Raw genomic sequence first — 24,962 nt, forward strand, 5'->3', positions numbered from 1 at the left:
GGGTGGTCAAACTTATCTGATGAATGGTTAAATTAAATACAAAGCGTTGCAAAAGTCAGATTTGAGATAACTTTAAAGTAAAGGCAACATACAAGTTGTGTTGCCTTTGTATTAAAAAAAACTCTGTGTAAGACACTGCTGCCTCCTTTCTACCTGCAGTCTTCCTGCTAAATTAGGTGTATACTGCTCTCAGAAACAGAGAACAAAAGAGGCATCTACTGGGAGGAGGTATGACCTTCTCTGGCAGTTGGGCTTGTGGTGCTGTGGCCTTGGGCCAGTGAACTTTAAAGTTAGGTTGCCCTATCACCTTGTGTGTTAGTCAGCCCTACTGACAAAATTAGTTTAAGAGTATCCTGAAGGGTAGTGTTGCCAATTTCGCTAACCACACATCTGGGCGTGCCAGGGAGCTCTGACCAGAGACAGAAAGATGCTGCCATGTGGGATTTTGATAGAGGAATGCATTCAGGGATAGTTTGAGGCCAAACCCACAAGAAGTGCTGTTAAAGAGGGTAGGCTTGCTGCTGGGAACTGTTTCCCTATTGAAGATGGAGTCACTCAACTCACAAACCAGTGCGTATGCACCTCTGCAAACCTTCTTTATAATACTCCTGAACTTGAGGAAAATAGAAGAAGGACTGCACTTGCTGAACCCTGCCTTCAGAATGAGGAATGCACCTAGAGTAACCTGTGGAGAGAGGATCCAAGGGCTGGACATGCTCTCTGCTTAACCCAGGAGAGACAAATGGACTCCAAGGGCTAGTTTGACAACTCCTTGTTAAGCTGCAAGGTTCCAAAAAGCTGCAAGAAGTTCATCTCCTTGAAGACCCCTGCTGACCAGTTCTAAATGGACTTGCCCTGAACCCTGCTGTTGGTTTCCCTCTGGAGTGAGTTGTGACCAGTGGTGTTCCTAAATTCCTGGGGCTCTTGGATAAATGGCAGAGTGTACTCCTCCTGCCAGAACCTAAATGCTGGGGCTTAGAAACTTTTCCAAGGATTTGTGCTAAAAGAACCAAAGACTACCAGCAGACTGCTGCTGAGCTGAATCCTCCGACTTGCATCACTGGTCGGAATCATCTTTGTGGTTTGCTCTACTGAAAGAACTTGGAATTCCAAAAACGTTTCTAAGTCCAAAGCTAGAGGTCTTCACTGAAAGAAGATGCTGAAAGTATCAGCCTAAAAAGGACTATCCCTGGTTTTAATTTCTCCCATTCAGACCTATCCAGCTAGAAGTCAGTGGCTTCATTGGTACTTCATCCAATAACTATCCAGCCTCGCGGGACCCATGTTGGTAACAGTAGGCTGCCAGGCCCCATTGATGACCTTCAACTTCTAAGTCAAGGTAAAACTTTCCACTGGACTGAACGTTGGTCCTTGTATCAAATCCATGCTCCATCAAGGTCAACTTTAACTTTGACATGGTGTAGTGTGACCAGATACCCACAGTTAGCATTTTCTGCTTTTTGGTGCTAGAAATATTCAATAATTTTTTTAAATCATTTCTCTATTGCTCTAGTTCTGATTTTTGTCGGTTTGGTGTTGGTTTGCTCATTAGGAATTTCTCAATTTTAAATAATTGGTGTGGGATTTTTATTTTTGTTTTATTTACATTTTTTTACTTTTGTTGTTCTGATAAATGCTTTACCCACCTCTCCAAAGTTAAGTCTGCCTGCTCTGTTTTACAGCTACAAGGAGCTGAGTTCAGAATTAAATGATTGAGATCTAACTGGAGCTGGTAAGTAAAAGTGCCACTGTTACTTGAAGAGGTCTACCTCCCACATCAATTCATAATCCACAACATTATTAGTCTCTCCAGGTGGTAGATCAGAGCCAGTAATTTGACATTGTATACATGTAATGATTCCCAGCAAGGATCATCCCATACCTTAATATGTTTATTTCAGGTCCCTTGTTACTAACTAAAATAAGAAGATATTGGCATATTTCTGCTAAAGTAGACTGAAGAAATATTGAAACAAATTATTATTTTATGTATTTCAATGTTTTTTGTGTTGCAGGTACTGGGTTGATGATGATGCTGAGCCATCCTTAAGCAGAGAACGGCAGACAATTCAAGTCAAAAATCCAATCCTCCTCCATGCAGCTATCTCAGACGATGCCAATGCAGAAGAAGAAGAGGACGAGGAGAAGATGGATGAGGTGGAGAAGAAAGACAAAAAAGAGGGTGAAGAAGACGTTGTTGATCCCACACCGGTAACCTCAGACAATATCTCCTCAAGACTGGGCACCAGTCTTCCTCCAGCATTACTTCTGAGCTTGATCCACCTATGCAAGACTCACCTCTGCACAGTCTTCAACTTACAAGTACCTCTGTAAAATGTCCTACAGACCTTTCCCATACAGGTGCATCTCGAGCTTCTCTCAATTATCTGAGGGAGAGTACACACTTGGTGAGGTTCCTTCACATATGCAGTGAGGGTTGGCATGCTCAAATCCTGTTCTCTGGTAAAGATCAATATTTACAGCAGCAGACCATTGGGTGGGGGCCTTTTTGTGGTTGAACATGTTTGTCTCAGAGAAGGTGCACTGTCTCTGCTAGTGGATGGTTCCTGCTACAAAGCTTTTCCGGATAGTGTTGTGCCTGCCTTGCAAGCAAGGATCTAGATGTCAGTCCTGGGTACTGTAGAGATGCAGATTGACCAGCTCTGTCTGCTGAAAACAAATATAGAATAAACATGTTGAGTGCATAAGATAACTAAAAAGATTATCATTTTGTTGACTTTCACCAGCTTTTGCCATGGCAGTCTTCAAGCCAAAGATATACTTTTGTAAATGTGTGAAGAATTAAAGGTAATAATATGTTAACATTGACAGTCAGTCTTGGAATCAAAATCATGATTAGGGACACAGCTGTAGGAAAGAATCATGACAACAATCGACATTATTGAAAATTACTCCTGGCATACTGCCTATCACAGAAAATATGTATTTCTAGAAAACCCTCATCATTGTTATTACAATTTAAGTTAAAAAGCATATCTAATGCTCAATGTCTTTCACATTCCAAACATGATGTAGCTATATTACTGCAAAAATATACAATAGCACAAACTGTTAAATTTATATGACAATTTGTGAGCAAAATAAAAGAGTTACATAAATTCAGTTACAAAATGCTATCAGACATCATTTAGGCAACTTAAGGGGATTACATACTGTCATCAACCTTGTACATATATTTAATTTGAAACAGTCCATACATTCTTAAAAGAAAATATCACTTGTTAAAGACAACATGGAAATTTAAAACAATCATTAGACTGGAGTATGCTTTCAAAAATAATGTGAAATTATGCTAATACACACATGCTCTCTTACCAGTTCTCTTCTACTTAGAAGCTTACAATTGAGCCTGGTGGGTCAGCCAGGCTGTTCTAAGGACCTTCTTGTGCAGCAGTATTATCCTGAGATACTCAAATGTGGGTAGGTGACCTCACCAAGAATGCCCGAGCATTTATCCCGGGCTAGCTCTGAAGGTCCAACTTGCACTTGTGGCACTCCTTACATTGCTGGATGTAGACACCCATTAAACTGCAGGCCAATGTTATTCTAACTTTTAGCTTCTCCTACTGTGCTCAGCTGTATCTCTGGAACCCATAAAGCTAAGAATAATTTTGGAGGACTCAGTCACCAATAATATTCAATTGTTCTTCATTGAAGTTGGGGCCCCTCTCTATTTGTCCCACAGTCATTTTGGGATTTAGATACCAAAGAAACAGCAGGATGAAGGGCAATGGTGTTGTAATGAGAGGATAGCTCAGAATGACAAGAAGCAGGACACTTTCTGTTCCTGATATTTTACTGCAGGCAGAAGCCACCACTACAATATAATTAAACAATGTTTCCCTGTATTTCCAAACCTATTGCATTATTCAATATGTGCTTCTTAATACCATCAAACAGTATTCTTAATAGGAATTTACAACTTTTTCTTTATATCATTTTTTTAAACAGAATTAAATCCTCATACAATGTCATGACAAAATACCTCCTAATATATACCATTTCACAGTTTCTCAATCTGGGCCAAGCCCAAAGCATCTTTTAGAATGAAAACCACAAAGTTGAAGTTCACTAACAAATAGCCCAATTTGTACAAGATGGAACAGCTGAATGGTAAACAGCCAACACTTGTTATGCTACCCCTGCCACCTTTTCAATGCTATAATGACATCATAAAAATAATCACTATACTCAACATGTTAAAGCTAATCACAGATTAAGGCATTTGAAAGAGCGAAACATTTTCTCAACATAGCAAAAACATATTTGCAATAAATATGGTACATTCATACACATTTTGATGGATATATAATATGACAAAATCCATCAAACATATATCTAAATCAGCCTCTAAAGAGAATGCGTATAAACCATACATTGGAATAGATAATTCCCACAAGCTTTTGTCCATTGCAATCTTATTATTTCTCACATTTCTGTTCCTGTATGCAAGTTCCTACTTTTGCAGACACCTGAGATGTTCTTCTGTCACAAGGATTAAGTGACTGTTTTTTTTAAATGATGTAATGTCAAATTAATGTTTTATACTGTGTGGTGAAATAAAAGTGCATGGTATGTGGGTGATTTTACTTTAGTGTTCACAAGAAAAAGTTTTAGAAAGATATTGGAAATGAAATGTAAGAAATCGAAGAAAACAATATCAAAATACACTAAAATCAGCAAAAAAGATTGATTACCTTAATATTGGAATCCTATTCTTAAAATAAAAAAACAGTAATATTGACTACAACATTATTGCCATCAAAGAAACGCATAATTCCGCAATAGACAAATAAACAGTATAGGCCTTATTCCGAGTTTTGGCAGTCCTCCTGTAGGACCGCCACTGCTGTGCTCCCAGGAGTACTGCCAAGCCTGTGGTGCCCCTGTCCACTGGATCCCGAGTGGAATCCAGGGTGGGTGGGCAGTGCAGTGGCGGTGTCATGGCGGTGGTCTTTCAGGCTCCTAGGCGAGACTAACAAGCAGACTGCCACCCTGAAAACAACTACTGCATGTTCCTGCATGTCATGGCATGCACCATGTGGTGCATGTCACACAGTGCAGGAACAACGGTGCAAATATAGGGACCCTTACTTGCATGTCTACCACCCTTTTCAGTGCAGGCTCACTGTCAAGATATTGGCAGTGGAAATGCAACTCGTAATATGCTCAGCGGTGCCGAATATTCCTGCCCTTTTCCACACCACCACTGCCGCAGGATCCTGGATCCCAGCACAGGCAGCTGTGTTGTGGCGGTCCAACTGCCACACTTGAAATATGGTGGGCAGAACCACAGGGGTGGAGATGGTCAGACTGCCACCATGAGTACGTAGGTCTCAGGACCGCCATACTTGTAATAACCCCCTAAATATCATCACCGGAATAAAACACACTAAACATAACAAAAATATTGATCTCTTTAAAATATCAACAACAGAAATATCAAACCTGACCACCTAAAAATAAAATACATACAATTATCAAATATATATTACAATTAACTAATGCAAATGCTAAAAATGTAAGACCCCAAAAGTTATATATATATATATATATATATATATATATATATATTTTTTTTTTTTTTTTGGCGCAAAAGGAGCGGCACACCCAGGATATTTTCAAAGCTTTTTATTAGAGCTTCACCCCACCAAGGCGTTTCAGCCTCAACAGGCTTTGCTCACCGTGAACAATATTGCCCTGAAGTCCCTTTGCTACACGGACAGAATTTACTCGGCGTCACCCGACTGAATCTGGGTAAGCCGGGATATAACCTGTTCGCTTTTTGGAACTTTTAAAGGGATACCTCTCACTACTAAAGTGGTGGCTTCAGCTTAGGGAATCTAAATTGATTATTAGCAACGAACAAGGCAACCCGGGAGCGGGGGGCCTAATATCACGAATAACAGCATGTTTAACATCTCGCAACACCGCGACTTGGCGACAGGAATGTTTAAAAATAAAAATCCTGACATTACCGCTCAACCAGCGACTAAAACCAAAACAGTCAATGCTCCCAGCCAGTTGGCCACACAGTTTGGCAAACTAGAGAAACTATACGAGCGGGAGCTTCGCAAGTGGTGGGAGGGCACATCACTCCAAGGATACATAGAAGTGAAGAGAGTGCCAAGAGGGTTGCGGATATTTACAATCCCCGCATACGAACACCCGGACCCTAAGCTTCTTGAAACCTGGGCAGCACACATTGCTAAATCCTGCGAAGGGATGCTGGAAATCCTAGTACAATTTGCTTGGAGCGACAGAGACAAGGTCCTCAAAGAAATTGAGACTATGGAAACGGAACTAGCGACCAATGAAGATAAAGATCAGCAGGAACAGCTTAGAGCCCAGATGAAGAAACGACTGGAAAAATATGAGCAAAAAATACGTACGCGTAAACAAGAGAAATTTGATAGGGACGAACGGGACTATGCCATGGGTCGAGTCCTCACGTTCTCTAAAAAGTATGATCAAACAAGGAAGGACCTATTGAGAAACAAGGCTGCCGGTGCGGCTGCACCGACGAATGTGGATACATCAGAATCCGAGGTGACTGAGGGCGAACAGTCTGAGGACGAAGCCAGAACCCTGCAACAAACCGAAGACACCCCTTCTCAAACGGAGGTACAAGTGATCCGAATGAACTGGTTGAGGGGAGGGAAGAACAAACCCCCAGAAAACGAAGAAGAAAAACCAGACGGGGTGGTCGGAAGAGGCAGAGGAAGAGGAAGAGCGCCGAATGCAGAGGCCCGCACGCGCAAAACACGAGCCACAAGGGGATCAAGATGGTAGGACTTGACGACACAATAGACAACCTTACTATCATCAACCTCTCTACAAGGACGCTTTCACCATCAGAGGAGTCAGTCCTTAGACTGGGATTAACTTTTTGTCCTGACAGTAACCTTGAGTATACTCAGACTAGAATTGATTTGTTTCAATTCGTTAGAAGACTCCGCCTGCATAAATTCTTTAAGACAAAACCAACTGCTGATGAAGCTAAAATTATTCGATCACGCTATAAAGACACTGATCTGTTGAAAGTGAATGAACTAACCACTTTGGAGTTATTGGAAGAACTACGTTTGGAGAATACAGGGAGCATAATACCAACGTTGCCAGATAACCTGTCTCAGAGACTAAGGGCTGTGGAAGTCGAACAAGAGGCCCCAGTCAGTGGTCTCAAACTTAAGTCAAAATTTGTGCCTCCAACACAAACTGACATGATTGACACTTTCTCAGAGTTGGTGATCCGTGATCTAAGAAGAATGCGCATACATAAAAAATCTTGGGGACACCGGAACAACTTAACTGAACAACAGCGCATTGCAATAAAAACATTGGCTGAGGATACATCGATAGTTTGCAAACCTTCAGACAAAGGCGGCAATGTGGTTATTTTGTCACGTGAAGATTATGTCCAGGAAGCTATGCGACAACTGCAGGACGGATCTTGCTACGAATTGACAACAAAACAAAGATATGAGTCTAGTATTGAAACTCTGCACGGACTACTGAAAAAATGGCATGATAAACAGATGCTTGAGACAGAAGAATATCTTTTTCTGAAAACGACACATCCTGTCACCCCCACCTTCTACTACTTGCCAAAAGTTCACAAGAGAATGGAGAAACCTCCTGGGCGTCCCATTATCTCGTCTATGGGCAGCCTAACTGAGAACCTATCCAAATTCTTAGATCATTTCTTATTTGAAATGGTTTTGGGTCTCAAGTCTTACATCCGAGACACTGCCGATTTTATTGAAAAAATTGAAGCAATTGCATGGCAACCAGGATATTGCCTATTGACTCTCGACATTACTAGTCTCTACACTAGCATCGAGCATGCACAGGGAATGAAGGCGATCCAGTACTTCCTAGGGAAGAGACCTCTGAAATATGCCCAGCATAATGTCATGCTGATGGAGCTAGTCGCATTTTGTCTTCACAATAACATCTTTCTTTTTCAGGATGATTTGTTTAGACAGCTGTCTGGCACTGCCATGGGTTCCTGCTTCTCCCCCAGCTACGCGAATTTATTCGTGGGCTGGTGGGAGGAGCAGGAGGCCTGGGGGCCTGAGAAAGAGCAGTGGTCGAATTGTATCGTCTCTTGGTATCGTTATATTGACGATTTGTGCATAGTGTGGAATGGCTCAGTAGAGACAGCGTGGCAATATGTAAAAGTGTTGAATGATAACAACTGTAATCTAATCTTCACCGGCCATGCAAGTACAAGCGAGGCGGTGTACCTAGACTTGAGAATTGAGGTGATTGACAATAGTATTCAAACTTCCCTCTATAGAAAGCCAACAGCGGGAAACAGTACGCTACATGCGTCATCTAATCATCCTCAGAAGCTCATTAAAAATATACCATACGGTGAGCTTCTACGGTTAAAGCGTAACTGTTCCACTAATGAAGATTTTGAGTTGGCTGCACAGGAAAGTAATGATAGATTCGAGGCCAGGGGGTATAGCAAGCAACTGTTACAGAACGCCCTGGATAGAGTAAGGACGCAACCCAGACAGACTTTGTTTGTTAAAAAACATAAACCCTCTACCAACATAGAAAAATTCAGGATGATTACACCATACTCCAAAGATTGTCAACAATTGAGGAGCATCCTGAAAAGACATTGGCACATATTGCAAAAGGACAACATAATAGGGAGTGATATACCTGCCAATCCCTTAATTACCTTTAAAAGGGCGCGTTCGTTGAGGGATACTTTGGTACATAGCCACCTGTCACCTATCCCTACACGCACAGGTAAATTAAAAGATGCTAAGGGCTTCTTTCCCTGTGGCCGGTGCAAAGCCTGTGCCAATAGCAAAAGGGTTTATTCTTATGAAATCATGGGTTGTGGAACCAAAAAGAAGAAGAAAATCAACCAGTTCCTTACCTGCACCTCCCCATTTGCGGTCTATTGTCTCCTTTGCCCCTGTGGGCTCAGGTACATAGGCAGCACTATAAATCCCGTGAAATTGCGCATTTTAGAACACATGCGGGCCATAGTAAACAGAGACTTCACATATCCTGTCGCAAGACACTTCTCGATTAAACACAAGAGCGACAGGAATCTGTTACAGTATTTCTGCCTGGATGCAATTTCTGATAACATCAGGGGAGGGGATAAACTGCAAAAACTTCGTAGGCTAGAATCCCGATATATTATAGATTGCCAAACAAAGGCCCCTTGGGGATTAAATTGTGGGGAGGAATTGACTGTACATTTAGGGAGTTAAGAAATAACAATGCCGTACAGTATTTCCAGTGCAAACATGAAAGTAACAACAGCTAAATGATAATGGTTTCTGTAAATAGTGTCTTTCTGAAATTGATCATTATTAAGTGCCTTAGAATGAACTGAGAGATGAAGATTGTTCTGATACATACTGCACTATATACTTATTTCTTTAGGTATTTTCAGGATTATTGTTGAATATTTTGCAACTTTTTCAATATTTTAGAATTAAACATTCGACATTGATTGGCAAAAATCACTATACGGGGCTATTGGAAATCTAAATGGCAACCTTTGTGTTGCCACAGGCCGATCCACGGCAAGATTTAGTCCATTGCCCAGCGTATTAATGAGAGGGTTACCTGCCGATCCACGGCAATATTACTATGTAAATTCCTCGTTGTAAATATGTGAGGTTTTTAAATGAGTATGAATTTCAGCAATTACTGAATGAACGAGTACTGTTTAATCACTAGTATGTTATTGCAGAATCATATGCACTAGCAAGATGGCGCTCACGCGTCAGTCCTCTCTCTATGTTTGCCAACACGAGTCGTTTGTGTGTTTTGAAATAAAATGGCGCCGAATCGCGCATTGCGGTGTAACAAACATTGAGGAAGGAAGCTTTGCTTCCGAAACGCGTCTGTGCGAGTAAAAGTTGCTACTGAGAAGAATTCCCGTGTGTGCTGTCCTTATTTCTACCCGGGATCGGGAGGGAGTGAGCCTTGATATATATATATATATATATATATATATATATAACTTTTGGGGTCTTACATTTATATATATATATATATCATGAAATATTTATTTTAATACATTTGTATACAATTAAATACAATAAACAACAAAGCTATTAAAACAAACAAAACAAACAAAACAATTAAAAATACCATTATTCATTTTAACAACAAAATGATTTATATAATTTATAAATAAATAAACGGAAAAGCTTTCACTAGGAGCTAAATAGCCCCCTTGATGAGGTGAGAAATAAGCTGAGAAAAAGACCTTTGGTGTGGGGAGGTGCTCTGTTGCTCTGGAAGGAGGACCATCTGGCCTGTGCCCAGGAACATGATTAACTTCAAAGAGGCTTACTCTGTCACAAGCAAATATTAGCTTACACCAAGTCAAGCACCTATCCAAGTAGAAAAAGAGCTACTCCAGAGCTGTGTTTGAAGTGTCCACAGGGGAGGAGTTGCTTATTTCCCTGCCCACACCTCTGGGTGGGCACAGAACCGCTGCATTAGGGAAGAAAGGTTCTGCCATTTTGGTTTTAGGTAGAAATTAGCACTGTGGGATTGTTTGCGGGAGGGCACACAGAAACTGCTGCTGAGTGGGTAGGGATACCCAAGGCATAAATGTGGTACCCCTGGGAACCCTCTTCAGAGTGCTACTGAAGTTGTGGCAGATTGAAAGGCTATACCTGCTGTTCAGACCTGTAAGGAGATCTGAAAGGAGGGACCAACTCCCACTTGTACTGTGCATAGAAAAGTAAACTTCAAGGGCCAGTTGGCTAACCTCATGTTAAGCGCAGGGACACAACCAGCTGGTAGAACCACCTTTTCTTAAAGACCCCTGTTGACCAATTTCAACTGGATCATGGCCAGATTCTTCTGATGACTTCTGCTGAAGTGTAGCTTGCCCACGAAGGGCTGCTCCTGAGGTCGTATGGTCTTCATCTGTGTCAAGATGCACTACACCTTTCATCCTGAGAAACATGGGACTTAGACCTTTTTGGCTCCAAAGACTTCAAGATGACCAACAATAACCAGCTATGGTGATTCTGCGAAGATGAGCTGCTTCTGGTCAAAAGATTCTGGGTACTCCCGATTGGAGCTTTTCCGCAGACATTGCTGTAATAGTATCCGCATTGTGGAGACCTATCCAGCTACAGCTTGCAACCTTGACTAGATGGAAGAATCCAAGCTCCCAAAAAAGTTACTAAGTTTGAACATAGAAGTATTCACTGCACTAAGGCCCCAAAAGTGTCCATCTGGCGATGGACCTGACCTGGCCACAAATTATGAATTTCTCCTACTCTGAAATTTCCCGCCAAAAGTAAACAGCTTCACCAGGACCTCGTCTGACAGCTATCTGGCCTCGTGGAGTCCTTCTTGAAGGGTTTTCTGCTGCTTTGCTGAGAATGTTTTACTTCCACTCCATGGACTAAGGGCTTGATTTAGACTTTGCAGATGAAGTATATCCAATCTCCCTGGCAGAGTACTTTACTCCTGCCATGGTAGGGCACTCTGCCTGCAACATTTATAGATGTCCGCCTGACAAATGGACATCTCCTGCATTGACAGAACTGCTGTCTCTGCAGCTCTTGTCAGTGCATTGAAAGTTTGAAGGACATCTCTGTCAACATGATGGGACCATACAGCAAACTTTCAGTGTTTGTTTACTTTCAAAAACAAAATTCCAGAGCTGAATTTCGTTTATGAAATTAAAAAAGCAATACTCCCGCGCCATGGTCATTTTCTCTCATGATGTGGGGGTCATTTTGGAGTTGGCAGAGAAAGACTGTGAAAACTTGCCATTTGTTTGCCCACCCTAAATAGGGTGGGCAGACAAAAAGCAAAACCTCTGATGGTCCTAGTCTTTCAGGCTGATGGAGGTTTCTGTATCCAACTTTCGGTATCTGCCATATGCTCCATATCGGTCAACCTTGAATCTCTGCTAGGTACCCATAGTGTGCAACCAGATGACCTCTGTGAAGCTTTTTGGCGCTATTTTTATTTAAAACTTTACAATTTCTTATCTCTGGTTTCCCTTACTAGGATTTTGTCATTTTGGTGTCAATTTGTGCACTAAACTATTCTCTGTTGGTTTAAGTTGAAGTGGGATTCTTATTGAGTGCGGTTTTCAGCTATTTAACTGTTTTGGTACTACTAAGTGATTTACACATTTTCCTAAGCTAAGCCTTTGTTCCCTGTGTCTTAGGTATCAGGGGTTGAGCTCAGGTTAAAATTACTGAAACCTTTACTGGAACAAACAAGAAAACTGACATTATTACTTGTGATGGACTACTAACCATCCCAACTAATAATCCACTGTTTCACAATATTGACTAGCAGAAGTATACCTGAGCCCAATGTTCTTATTGATTCATGCAACCATAGTGCCTTTACATCTAGATCCACATGTTTACCACCAAAGCAACCAGTATGTATTGATGTTTCCTATCATGTAACTGTTGATGAGTGAAATAACTTAAGACATGCATGCAAAAGGGGAGTTGACGCCCATAGAAAAGGTTCCTAACAAGTACAAAGATTGTTTTAAAAAATCTTATAACTTGAAACAACATGTTACCTAAAGCATCGTAACAGATTAAACAAAGAATAAAAATGTGATTCAAACTTATTGTATTATGCTCCTGCGCGGGGAAGCTGACGGTCTGATTGAAAACGAATTGTATCGTTTTTATAAACAAGATAACACAGAAACCCCTGTCTTATACTTATTACCAAAGGTATATAATTCTATCATCAACCATCCAGGAAGATCGATTGTGTCAGGTCAGTGTAGTTTATTAAATTGGTGACAAAATGCTTTACTATCGTTTGGAGACCACACATTGTAATGCTTCATGATCTCATTTCTCTGCGATAGTGGGTTGTAGCCCTTGTTGTGTGAAATTCACGTTGTTTGTATTTGCATATTTAGGAACAATTTCGGGAACATTATGTGAAGTTACATGTCATTTTTCGAACTGCAAAACTAGCATTTGGTACTGTATTTTAGCATAAGGATGCATCCTTCCAACAGCCCATTTTGCACTTAACCAGCCGCGGCCGGTGCAGGTAACAGCGGAGCGCGGTGTGGCCGGGTGTGGGGAGAGGGGGTGAGGGGGGGGGGGGGGATGAGAGGGTGGGAGATTTCGAGGGACAATGTAGAGGGAAAATTAAATAAGTAATTCATTTTCGCTCGTCATCCTCCGTCAGAATCCCCCCCCACCCAGCCCCACTGCCCCACCACAGTTAGCTGAACAGGCCACGGTTGCTTAAAACAAAGGGGCATATTATGTCAAGCCAGGCGATAAAATTATCGCCGCTTTATCGGCAGAAAACTGCTGATAAAGCTGCAATAATGGGCTTGATAATATGCTCTATGGAATTCCAATCGAAGCCCATGTTAGTTGTGAAGACATCTAACATGGGCTTCGATTGGAATTCCATAGAGCATATTATCAAGCCCATTATCGCCGCTTTATCGGCAACTGCCGATAAAGCGGCGATAATTTTATCGTCTGGCTTGATAATATGCCCCTCAGTGTTGCAAACAGAAGCTGGTATGTCCTGGTTGTCCACATTATTACTCCAGGTTCACACTACAGATTTACTACGAATGGCTCATAATTACGTAATGTGACGTAATAGCACGGTTTCAGAAATTTCACATAATTAGTGTAACATAAGATTACCAAAATTTCACCAGAGTAGGAGAAATTTTGCATGAGTCTAGTTCTGACCCACTTAAATTCAAGAGGAATTTTTGATTTTAGATCAACTGCTTTTGGGGTTTCTGCTGGTTGTTAATCTCACTAATTGAGTCTCTCTCACTGGAAGCTACTGCTATTATGACTTGAAAGCTAACCGCTAGTGCCTTTGAGGTGTGCTGGTACATAACTAGGGCTATACGTGGGTTACACATGAACACAAATAACACATATGCACATGAACAGGTGTTTTGGCTGTATAAGTGGGACTACTGTCTAACTCTCATGGTGTATATATGTTATATCAGTAAATTATGACTGGCGATATTCAGTAGTTTTTTGGTTTTAAGCATTTATATTTAAATCGTATTTCAACACCTAACTGTAATGGTATTTTACCTGATGGTTCTCTCATTTAATATTTACAACCTTGTTTGTGTTCACAACAGGCACCAATGTTTACTCAACAAAAGGGTACCTGAAAGTAACAAAGGACTGTCCACTATTCTGTAACTGACATAATACAACTTACTAAACGATGGCACCGAGTATATATGATAGTATGTCCATTAGTCCCAGTACACCAAATTAAATAAAAAGTTGAATTAATACAATACCAAACATAATGAAATGCATATGATACATGTATCTACCAAAAGAGTTGCAAAGGTACATAAAAGAAGGTACGTTAGGATTTATTGCAAGGGGGCTCAGCCATTCTATTTTCTGATCCACTACGTATCACAATCTATCGTGCCCCCGTGGTATAAAACATCATAACCATCCCATGGTTAAATATTATTTCGTGGGATACTCTTTACAAACCAATTCACTATTAATTTATGAATAAATGGATTAATAACAATTAAAGAAAAAGGATTTAAATTAGATGATAGCCTATTAAACTGAGGTGGGCAACATCACCCTCATCATGAGATAAGATTACCAAATCCCAGTTGAAGCACAAGCTGTATCAGATAACAGCGTCGGAATGGAGTTATTATCTATGTTAGTCAGAGGCCAAATGTGCAGATAATTCCTCACTCATGTAACACTTTTATGCTCCAGGGAAACAAATTCCAGTATATATATCTTTGAAATTCAGACATCTTAGTGACATTACTCTGTTTCCTAACCTATATCCTGAAGTAAACAATCGATAGCAATTTATTTAAAAAATCTGTATTTAAACATAATTATATCACTAAAGTGTTTTGCTACTGAATAATTTTAATCTTTGTAGCGTATGGACTCAATATTCTATAAAACATGTTTCAACACTTAAAAATGGGGCTATTAACAATTTGTGGTTCGAGGGCAGTTAAAAACAAATATAACATGTTTTGATTTGAAGGTGAGATTTTTGAGGATTAGTTTAGTTTTGTGCAAAAGGGAATACAAATACATTGAATATGAAACCCCATCTTGCATGCTTTATAAATCTGACATTTGGTTCCCCATAAAACCCAACCCTGAGCCTTTGGATTTCGCTGCCCAAAAGAATGGAACGCAATTAGGCTGTATTTGGCATGAATTTATAACTTTATATTTGCCTTACAACAGCCTGTTAGGTGGGCATGAAAGAGTTAAACCAACTACTCCAAATGCAAAAAGCGGGCTTTCGAGCACACCATAACACCATAGCACAGAACTAGTGATGCTTTCTGTCCTGGACGACCACAGAACCATGGCTGATAAAAAACAACCGAGCGCCCTGATTCTATTACATCTATCAGCAGCGTTCAACATGGTCAATCACACCCGGTTACTGGATCGATTGGCAGCCTTAGATATTCAGGGTTGCTAGAATCATTCCTAACAGGGCGGTCGCAGAGGATTCAGTTTGGGGAGCGGGTATCGGACAGTGGCGCCCTCACCTTTCGCTTTCCCTAGGGCTCTGCACTATCCCCGCTCCTCTTTAACATCTACCTGCAGCCCCTGGTGACAGTCCTTGCCCACATGGACTGTCGTGTATTTATTTATGCAGTTGACACCCAGCTCATTTTCCGGATTGACAACTAGACCATTGCCCAGGAAGAGGCACAAAATATTCTTAGATTCACTGTAAACTGGATGACCGCAAATTTATTAAAAATAAACCCTGAGTAAACAGAAGTCCTTGTCATCCCTACAAAAGGTAATCCGTGGAGCGATCATTTATGGTCCCAGGAGCTGGGTGCCACCCCCACCACAGACACTGCTGTGAAAAGCCTACGCATTAAATTGGACCAAGAGCTCTCCATGGCTAACCAAGTCACTACTGTGGTAGGCACCTGTATAGGGCTTCTAAGACAGTTACGGAAACTTGTTCCCCTCCTTTCAACTGCCTCCCTACAAATGATTGTGTGAGCCACAATTGTCTCCAGACTGGACTATGAAAATGCGTTGTATGTAGGCATCCCCCAAAAGCTCATCAATAAACTTCAAGTAGTACTTAACGATGCAGCTAGGCTGATCTTTAGGTTACGGGCCAGGCCTCCCCTCTGCTGTGCAATCTCCACTGGCTCCCCATTAAACAGAGAGTAAAGTTTAAAGGCCTCTGCATTGCCTATAAAGCCATTTATGGCAAAGCCCCGGCCTATATTAAGGAACGCTTGAAAAACTATGTTCCGGGACGCATACTGAGGTCCTCTGAGGCTTGCCACCTGGCCACCCCTAGATGCAATACTCCATCTAAAGGGGATATAGCTTTTTCCGTACTGCTCCCACAAGTCTGGAGCAGCTGCCCGACCACCTGCGTAAAAAACTGTCTCTCCTTCCATTCAGGAAACAATTCAAAACGCTCCTGTTTAGGGAGGTACTGGACACTGTCTAAACTCACCACACTGTGGGGCCTTACATCTGCCCACGACCTCTGGCTATTCCCTCTAAAGTGCTTAGAGACCCACCGGTGATTAGTGATATATAAAAATCAATTACAATTACAATTAAAGAGTTAGAGATATCCCAATTATTAGTCTGTCAATTGCCCTCTAATGATCAGTTTTCAGTCCAAAATTTTAAAAATAACCATATCCTTCTCTTTTAGGTGATTGACTATATTGTTCTATTATCCATTTCAGGAACATCCAAGTTCTCGCATGGGCAGCCGACAACACCCTGGCTCATCTCCTGGCTTGGTTGGAGCCATAGAAGTTGGGTTAGGTGGTTGGTCACTGAATAGTTGTGAAATAATATTTTCCCAGCTTACTTTGCTTTGCATTCAAGGTGTGTATAGAAGACACTTCAAATGACTGGTAAGCTCTAGGGACTTTGAAATATGACCCTTGTTGGAAAGTGCCATTTCTGTCATGGTTACCCTCCACTTTATCCTCTAGATGCTGTCTTTTAGATCAGGAGGTGCACTGATACCTACCAACAAGGTCCAAATTGCAGTGCTTTTTCCCTTAATATGTAACTGTTGATTTGGTACACCAAATTGGCGAGCACTTACCACACCTTATAAGTCTCTAGTAAATGGTACCAGGGGTACCCAGGACAAGGGTGATGCCCCTACTGCTCCACTCTGAGTAGACCAAGTGAAAGTATGTCTGCAAGACTGCCATCGCAGCCCTGCACAAGCAGCATGTCTGCTTGAGAGTGACTCTGCACACACCTCGTGCTGCAGAGCCACACCACTGCCCTAATATTGGTAACTCACTCTTAAGGTTGTCCTCCAAAACTCAGGAGGAAGAGTGCATTATATTAGAGGTGTGGATATATATGGTCACACATATATATTCCTACAGTAACTCTGAAAAGCAAGGTTTTTACTATAAGTGACCGAAGGTCCCTAGAGTAACATAGGCTGGCTACCAAGAAAACCAGCCAGCTCCATTATGGAACAACCAAATTGTGTCATGTTTGGCATCAAACACCATGATTTTTCACACCCACAATCATCCCCAAAACAATTATTGTGCTGAGAGTGAGCTGGCATGCAGAGAGCTGCCACCCTGTGTGGGCTCCCTCCGAGTATACAAAGCTCCAATACCCTAGTTGGCTTTCCCGAGCCATTTGCCTTGAAGACAAGAGTCTTCCCTCCTGGTGGGAAGAGCTCACACTTCCCCATGACAGATACAAAGGCCTGGGCAGGAAGGAGGTTGCATCTCCAACCACCCAGGTTGGCTAGTGTTTCCAATGATCAAGGCAGTTAGCCTCAAAGGCTTTCACTGCCCTTGATATGTGATCTATTGTCCCTCAATCAAGGACAAATTCCTTTCTGCACTTTCCATTCAACAGGCAGGAAAAGTAGATAGTGAGGAGGCATACACCCCCAAAAATGTAGCCAAACATTTAGGGTGGGTTAAGGGGTCTGTACAGCAAGGAAGTGTTCTGCCATTTTGACAGATCCTAAACTAGAGTAATCTGAGTATCGTAGTGATGTACACCTACAGGATGTTGTCACTACAGGGGCGGGTTAGCTGCAGGGAATAATAGCCACTTGGCCACTGTCCCTCACACTCTTAATGCCCCATAAAGTAGAATTTAAGGAGCTCCTCTGGCACCAGAACTTCAAATCTATTTTGGAATCCGAGAAGGAACACAAAGATGACACCGTCACCCAAGACAGGACTTTGGACTCTGTCACAGTGCAAAGAGAGGACACTTAAGTACCCTGAAGAGACCATATACCGAATCCAAGTAACTATTGACTCTTGCTCAAGGGCATGCAGAACCTGAACCACAAGAGGGTTTGTTTGAACTCGCCCTGCAACTATCGTTATGCTAAAGTGTGTTTTCTCCTCTTGACTTTAATGGTGAATAGTGAAGATTTGACAGCTTTCATTCCATTATTATGTATACTTCAAAAGTACATCAAGTTCATAATGTTATAAATTGGTGCCAAGGTTACTTTTCAAGTCATGTCCTTTTCTTATTGTCAATGCTGGTACAGTGAAACGCTTAAGATATGTTCCTCAAAGTATACCTGACTGTTCAAGCTCCACTACAAGGACCGAGCTAAGGCTGATAAGTGTGAGTCTGAGGTCCATCTCTGTGTAGTGTGGTGTTATTACAAGATAAGGCATTCCAGCCATATCACATAACAACTCCACTGTGCAACAACCATGTTCATGAAGTTGTATTGCATGAAACTCTGTTGCTGGTGCCTACGCCATCATCCTCCTCCAAGTTTTCTTCTTTTCTAAAGAAACATCGGAGATTGACTCATTGACCTGTTGCACAGCTGAGTTCTATCTGCCCTGCAGGTGTGTCTACATCGGAAGACAAGAGAAGACTTGTAGTACTTCTGTGGAATGAACTTTGGCATATCCAGATCTCTATAGAGGGATAAAACTTGATACTCTTTCAGAGTTTAAACACACAGTTCATATAATAATAGGGAACAATAGTCAGAGTTGCTAAACGTGGTTTGCTAAAGAGATTATGATCAAACTAACTTGTAGAAGAATGTAACATGAAAAGTGTTTATTCATTTCATATAGTTCACCTAACAACCAGCATTCATACATTTGCTCAAATCAATAAATGAATACCCTATGTGCACTGATAGGAATATGCCTGTCTATGCAAAATAAGGCTCATAACAACTCTTGTAAATATAGTGCAATAGCAATATAGAGTTTGCAACCCACAAAAATGACTCTGTGTTCAATGTTCAATTACAAAGTCGATTTGATTCTATGCATGTGCTGTTAGAATACTTGTATGACTCTGGATATGTCCTCCGTCAATATTCAAAATGAACAGATTGCGAGGATCCCAAACATCATATAAAACAGATCACTGCTGCAGTAACTATGTATCACAATTGCCTCGAAAGGATGCTATGGGCCTTGAGGAACATATAGTCCAAGCTTTCAAGATAGCAGCTACTAAGTCTAGCAAGAGTCCTGTGACTCCATGGGACATGTAATCCTTCTTGGGTTCACTTAGGTGATTAGTGTAACACATTCATCATAGCTGCAAGGCATCCACAATCAGTGCTCCTTGCCATTCTCATCTGCTCTTTAAGACGAATGTTCAGCATGTTCAGAGGAGAGTGTCTCCATGTGTAACCGTCATGCCGAGGTAAGATCATGACATGCATACTGATTTCACCAGGTGGAGGAGAAGCAGCAATTTCCACAGCAACACTACCTTCAGTGACATTTAAATGACTAGAAAATAAAGCAAAAAATAATAGCCTTTGCTTTCTGAAATTGAAACTTAATTAGAAAAATGTACATGGTAGAATATTTGTAAAAATACAAAAATAAATATTAAAATTAATTGCATTTGTAAAAACATATATACATTACAGTGCTGTGTAAAGAAGCGGATATTTAAATGTTAAAAAACAATACACTACAAAGTACTACAAAACCTTCTCAGACTCTGAAAAGGATAGAAGTATTATTGTAAAAAATCAAATAGATGAAAAAAGCATTGTTTGTCTTCAATGGGAACACTCCTAACAAACCCCTCTATGCATCTGGTTAGAAAGGAAATATAAACAATATTATAGGAAACAAGAGCCAGGAGAAATACATACTGTCAGCATAGTACATTTATGCACCATACAGTATAAAAACTGTTACTTACAGCTATATAAATACACCATAAATAATGAAAGGAGAACAGAAAAATGATACTGTTTGCAATGATTTTGGAAAGATTTACCTTGGCTTTCTAGAGTATCTAGATGTCCAGACAAACATGCAATCCTTAAAATTCCAAAGAGGGAAACTCTTGCTGAAAATTCCAAAGAGGGAAATTTCTGCTGTTGATCTTTTGTCACAGCACACTATTTGAAACTGAAAACAAACAGTGGAAACATAAAATGAAGGGTTTAATATGAGGAGCCGCTGGGCTGCAAGGGAACAGTTTCTTGATGGTAAATCTTTTGCCAACCCATTTCAGGGTTTCTTTAATGTTCCTGTTTGTGGGTATAACAAGTATGGATATAAGCACTTTAATAATAACACCACCACCTTTTCTAATGGTTCCAGGTGACCCTCCAATTAATGGGAAGACTGGATTGATTGCTTTGAAAATTACATATTGGCGTTAGATGGAGCTAGGCAGAAAGAAAGCATTGCTTTGGGGTCTCTTGGTAAAGAAGGACAACATGTATTTAAATACTTGCCTGCAATTGGAAATGCACAAGGAGGTGCAATGGAGGCAGAGATAGGCTTGCAGACAAGGTTTGCTGTGGTGATGCAACGCAACAAGTTCTACACTCAATCAAAGCGCAGCAATGAGAGTATAGATGAGTTTGTGGCATGTTTGAGGGAACTATATGCAAAATGGCAGTTTGGTGCAATGACTGACGAAATGATCCTGGATCAGTTAATTGTACAGTGCCACAGCAAAAAAACACGAGAGACAATGGGCTGCGAGTAATCATACGCTTAAAGAGGCCATAGCCATTGCAAAAGTGGTGGCAGAGTCAGAAAGGTGCATGTGGGAAATGAAAGGTAGCAGCAGTGAAAAAATAGACGTGAGGTTGCTGCTTTGCAAGAAGAGCTGGAAAATGTCAATGCTGTTAAATGAAGGGGTAAATGGCTGGAAGTACAGGTAACAAGTATGGAAAACAAAAGCTTTATGGTGTCCCACCAGTGAAATTTGTTGCACAAGTATGTCACAGGTGGTGGCAGTAGATATCATCTTGCAGATTCTAAACTTTGCTTTGCCATAGGCAAGGATTTTCGGAAATGCGGAACCAATGGGAAGAAGGTCGCTACATTGGAGGATGATCACTCAGGCTACAGGCTACTAATGGTGGATGTTGAAAGCACTGTAGGTGAGGTGGAGGAGGATGAAAGAAGGAGAAGATGCCCTAAGGCGGAATTTTAAATCAATGGCAGGATGGTATCCTTGATGGTGGACACTGGTTCACTGTACACCAATGTGCCAAAATATTAGTTTGATGCCACATGGAGCAGTGAAATGCTGGTGGAAACTGATGTCATTTTGAAAGGGTATCAAGGAACTGACATTGATGTTCTTGGTTACGTGAATGTGACCATCAAATCTGCAGGCAGAGCGACAACTGGGAAAATATATGTCACAATAGATGGCCACCTATATCGGACTGGGCACATCTATATGACTTGAATTTTATGGTGAATACGCATGGTGATGAACAAGTGATGGTGGTTACTGATCTGAGTTTGAAAGGGATTTTAGACTTTCACGCGAACATTTTTGAAAACAGATTGGGTGAAGCTGTCAACTACGAGCATGTCATCAAGCTAAGGAAGCATTCTGTTCCCATTAAGCATGTTGCAAGGAGGGTTCCCATGGCAACAAGATCGAAGGTGCAGGAAATACTGCAACAGCTTTTGGATGACAAAGTTATAAAACCAGTGGAGGCAACAGAATGGTTGTCTCCAGAAGCCTGATGGTTCGCTGAGGTTTTGGGTGGACTTCCGTAGCTTAAATGAAAGTGTCATCATGGATAGCTTCCCCTAACCCAATATTAATCAGCTGATTCACATGTTGCCTGGTGGTAAATACTTTTCTAAACTTGATTTAAGGAGTGCATACCATCAGGTAAGGCTCTCTGAACAGTCGAAACATCTCACTGCATTTATCACGAAAGAGGGTACCTATCAGTTCTGTAGACTACCATTTGGATCATGTTCCTCTGCCAGTGTGTTTCAGCGGTTGATGTCCAACATACTCTCTGGTATGGAAAACACAATATTTTTTCAGGATGATATACTTGTATTTGAGGGTAATGAGGAAGAGCATAATCAAATACTGTTGTAAGTTCTAACATGCATAGGTAAAGCTGGTCTTACTTTGCAGAAAGATAAGTGTGCATTCTTGATGGAAGACGTAGAGTATTTGGGGTTACAAAGGAAGGGGTAAAATCAAAGGTAAGCCTTGTCAGTACCATTGTTAACTCTGACACACCACATAACTGAGATACTCTTAGATCATTCATGGGTCTAGCGGAGTACTTGTCGAAATCCATAGAAGATTTTGCACAGAAGACAGAACCTCTGAGGAAGCTACTCAGAAAGGGTCAGGAATTTGTTCGGGAGAAACAGCATGAAAGTGCATTTAGGACAATGAAAAATGAAACTGCACTCAGAGTGGCGCAAAAACCTTTCTTACTGGCAATGCAAGTGCAGTTGGAGTGGGTGCAATACTAGCACAATTTCATGGAAGGAAAGAAAAGACAGTGGCTTATGCTTGTCACTCACTTACGGTAGCAGAACGGAATTACTCTGTTATAGAGCGGGAGGCATTGGCTGCTGCTTGGGCTGCAAATTATTTTAGGGTATTTTTGTGGGGCTCTGTGTTTATTCTACGCACTGATCATAAACCCCTTTTGAAGATTTTGGGACCTGGGGGTATCAAGAAGTGTTAAGGACGATTGGCACACTTGGCAGTCAGGTTGCAAGAATTTAATTTTAATGTACAATATGTGCCGAGTTGGAAGAGGATGCCTGATTGTGCTGCTGATGTTTGTGAGTTTATTTCGTAGAAAGTTGCGCCAGGTGTGGATTAAGATAATGAGAAACTAGGAAAGACCATTCTCAAGAAGGATTCGGTGGAAGCTATGAAACAAAATGACACACTTACACAGGAGATGAAGCTAATTAGAGGGGAGGTATGGAGAGAGAGTAATCTCACAGTCAGAGTGAGGCCTTTTCTAAAAGTGGTTGACGAGTTGTCCGTCATAGATGAGTTTATCATTATGATAAATGAAAAGTTTGTGCCACCATTTTCACTTCATACACGCTTAATAAACCTAGTTCATGAGGGACACTTGGGACAAACTTTGACTATCAAAAGGTTGAGAGAGAGGTATTGGTGGCCTCTTATAGATGCACAAGTCAAAGGGTGGATTGAGCGGTGTGTGGTGTGCAAGGAGTCAGAGAGTGGAGGATAAATCGATAACGGGTAAAATGGCAGATAAAAGTGGTAACATCGTCATTTTAAATACAAAGGATTATGTATTAGAGGCACATTCGCAGTTGAAGAACAAAGAATACTACAAAAAATTGGATAAAAATCCTACTCAAATCTTCAAAGCTAATTTGGATAAAAGAATATCGGATTGGCAACAACAAAATGTAATTGATGACGATGAACGGAAATTCTTAATGACAGAACATCCTATTACCCCAACTATATATTTCCTACCTAAAGTGCACAAAATCCCACTTAAACCATCAGGGAGACCAATTGTGTCGGCTAAAGGATCCCTTATGTAACCAGTAGCTAACTACATTGATTTCTTTCTCATGCCCTTTGTGTTAAATTTAAGTTCTTCTTTGCGGGATACAACTGACCTCTTAAGACACCTCCAAGAATTACCATGGCAACCATCCTATATGTTAACAACAATGGATGTAACATCGCCTTATACTAACATTGAAAACAACATTGGCTTGATAGCATGTGCCTTTTTTCTAAAACAAAGAGATATCCAATTCAAACATCACAATCAAATGCTGATGGATATGATCGAGATGTGTCTCATACAAAATGTATTTCTCTTTGGCGATGAAATTTACCAACAGATAAAAGGATGCACAATGGAGTTCTCCTTTAGCCTAGGATATGCATGCCTCACCATGGGACGGGAGGAACAACAAATAGCGTGGCGTCCTGATAATGACAAATTTGTCAACAAAGTAACGAAGTGGCTAAGATACATTGATGACCTCCTAATAGTGTGGGATGACACAGTGCAGGAATTTGAGGAGTATTTTAAGATCTTAAACTCAACTGATGCTAATGTAAGATTCACATATACCATCAGCAGTGAAAGAGCAATTTTCCTGGACATAGAGATCTATATTCAAAACAGAAAATTGGAAACCACACTTCACAGAAAGGAGATGTCTACGAATGCCACCTTACATGCAGACAGTTTCAACAGAACCACAGTGAAGGAAAACTCCCAAATGGAGAATTTCTAAGATTGCACCGGATCTGTTCTGAACAAAAAGAATGGGAGATAAACAGTAAGAAAATGGCCAACAGATTCAAACAACGCAGATACAAAGATGGAATTATCAAAAAATTTTGGAAACGAGCCAATGAAAAGAAGAGACAGGACACATTGGATGTGAAACAGAAAGTGTTGGAGAATTCCAACACAACCCAATCAGAGGAAACAACATTGAGATTAATCTTGTATCATACAAGGGAATCTAAACAAATAGTAGGAATACTTAGAAAAAATTGGAATCTCCTGCAACTGGATCCAACGGTGTGCAAGATAGTGGGCAAGCACCCAAATATCACCTTTTGTAGTGCCAAGAATTTGAGAGATAAGTTGGTACACAGCCACCATCAGGACCAGGA

General features: G+C 41.0%; 1 long non-coding RNA gene across 1 annotated transcript in view; it reads right to left on the bottom strand.

Moving 5' to 3' along the window:
- Positions 1-1,910: 1,910 nt before the first annotated feature.
- The window catches only part of LOC144819924 (uncharacterized), a 98,938-nt gene continuing 75,886 nt past the window's right edge, over positions 1,911-24,962 (bottom strand). Inside the window, exons 4-5 of the long non-coding RNA XR_013607625.1 lie at positions 20,313-20,446; positions 1,911-2,670 (exon numbers count right to left, since the gene is read on the bottom strand). This is a non-coding gene — a long non-coding RNA (uncharacterized LOC144819924). The remainder of the gene's footprint in view (positions 2,671-20,312; positions 20,447-24,962) is intronic.

The sequence above is a fragment of the Lissotriton helveticus genome, chromosome 2_1 (genome assembly GCF_964261635.1).
Source record: "Lissotriton helveticus chromosome 2_1, aLisHel1.1, whole genome shotgun sequence".
NCBI lineage: Eukaryota > Metazoa > Chordata > Amphibia > Caudata > Salamandridae > Lissotriton > Lissotriton helveticus.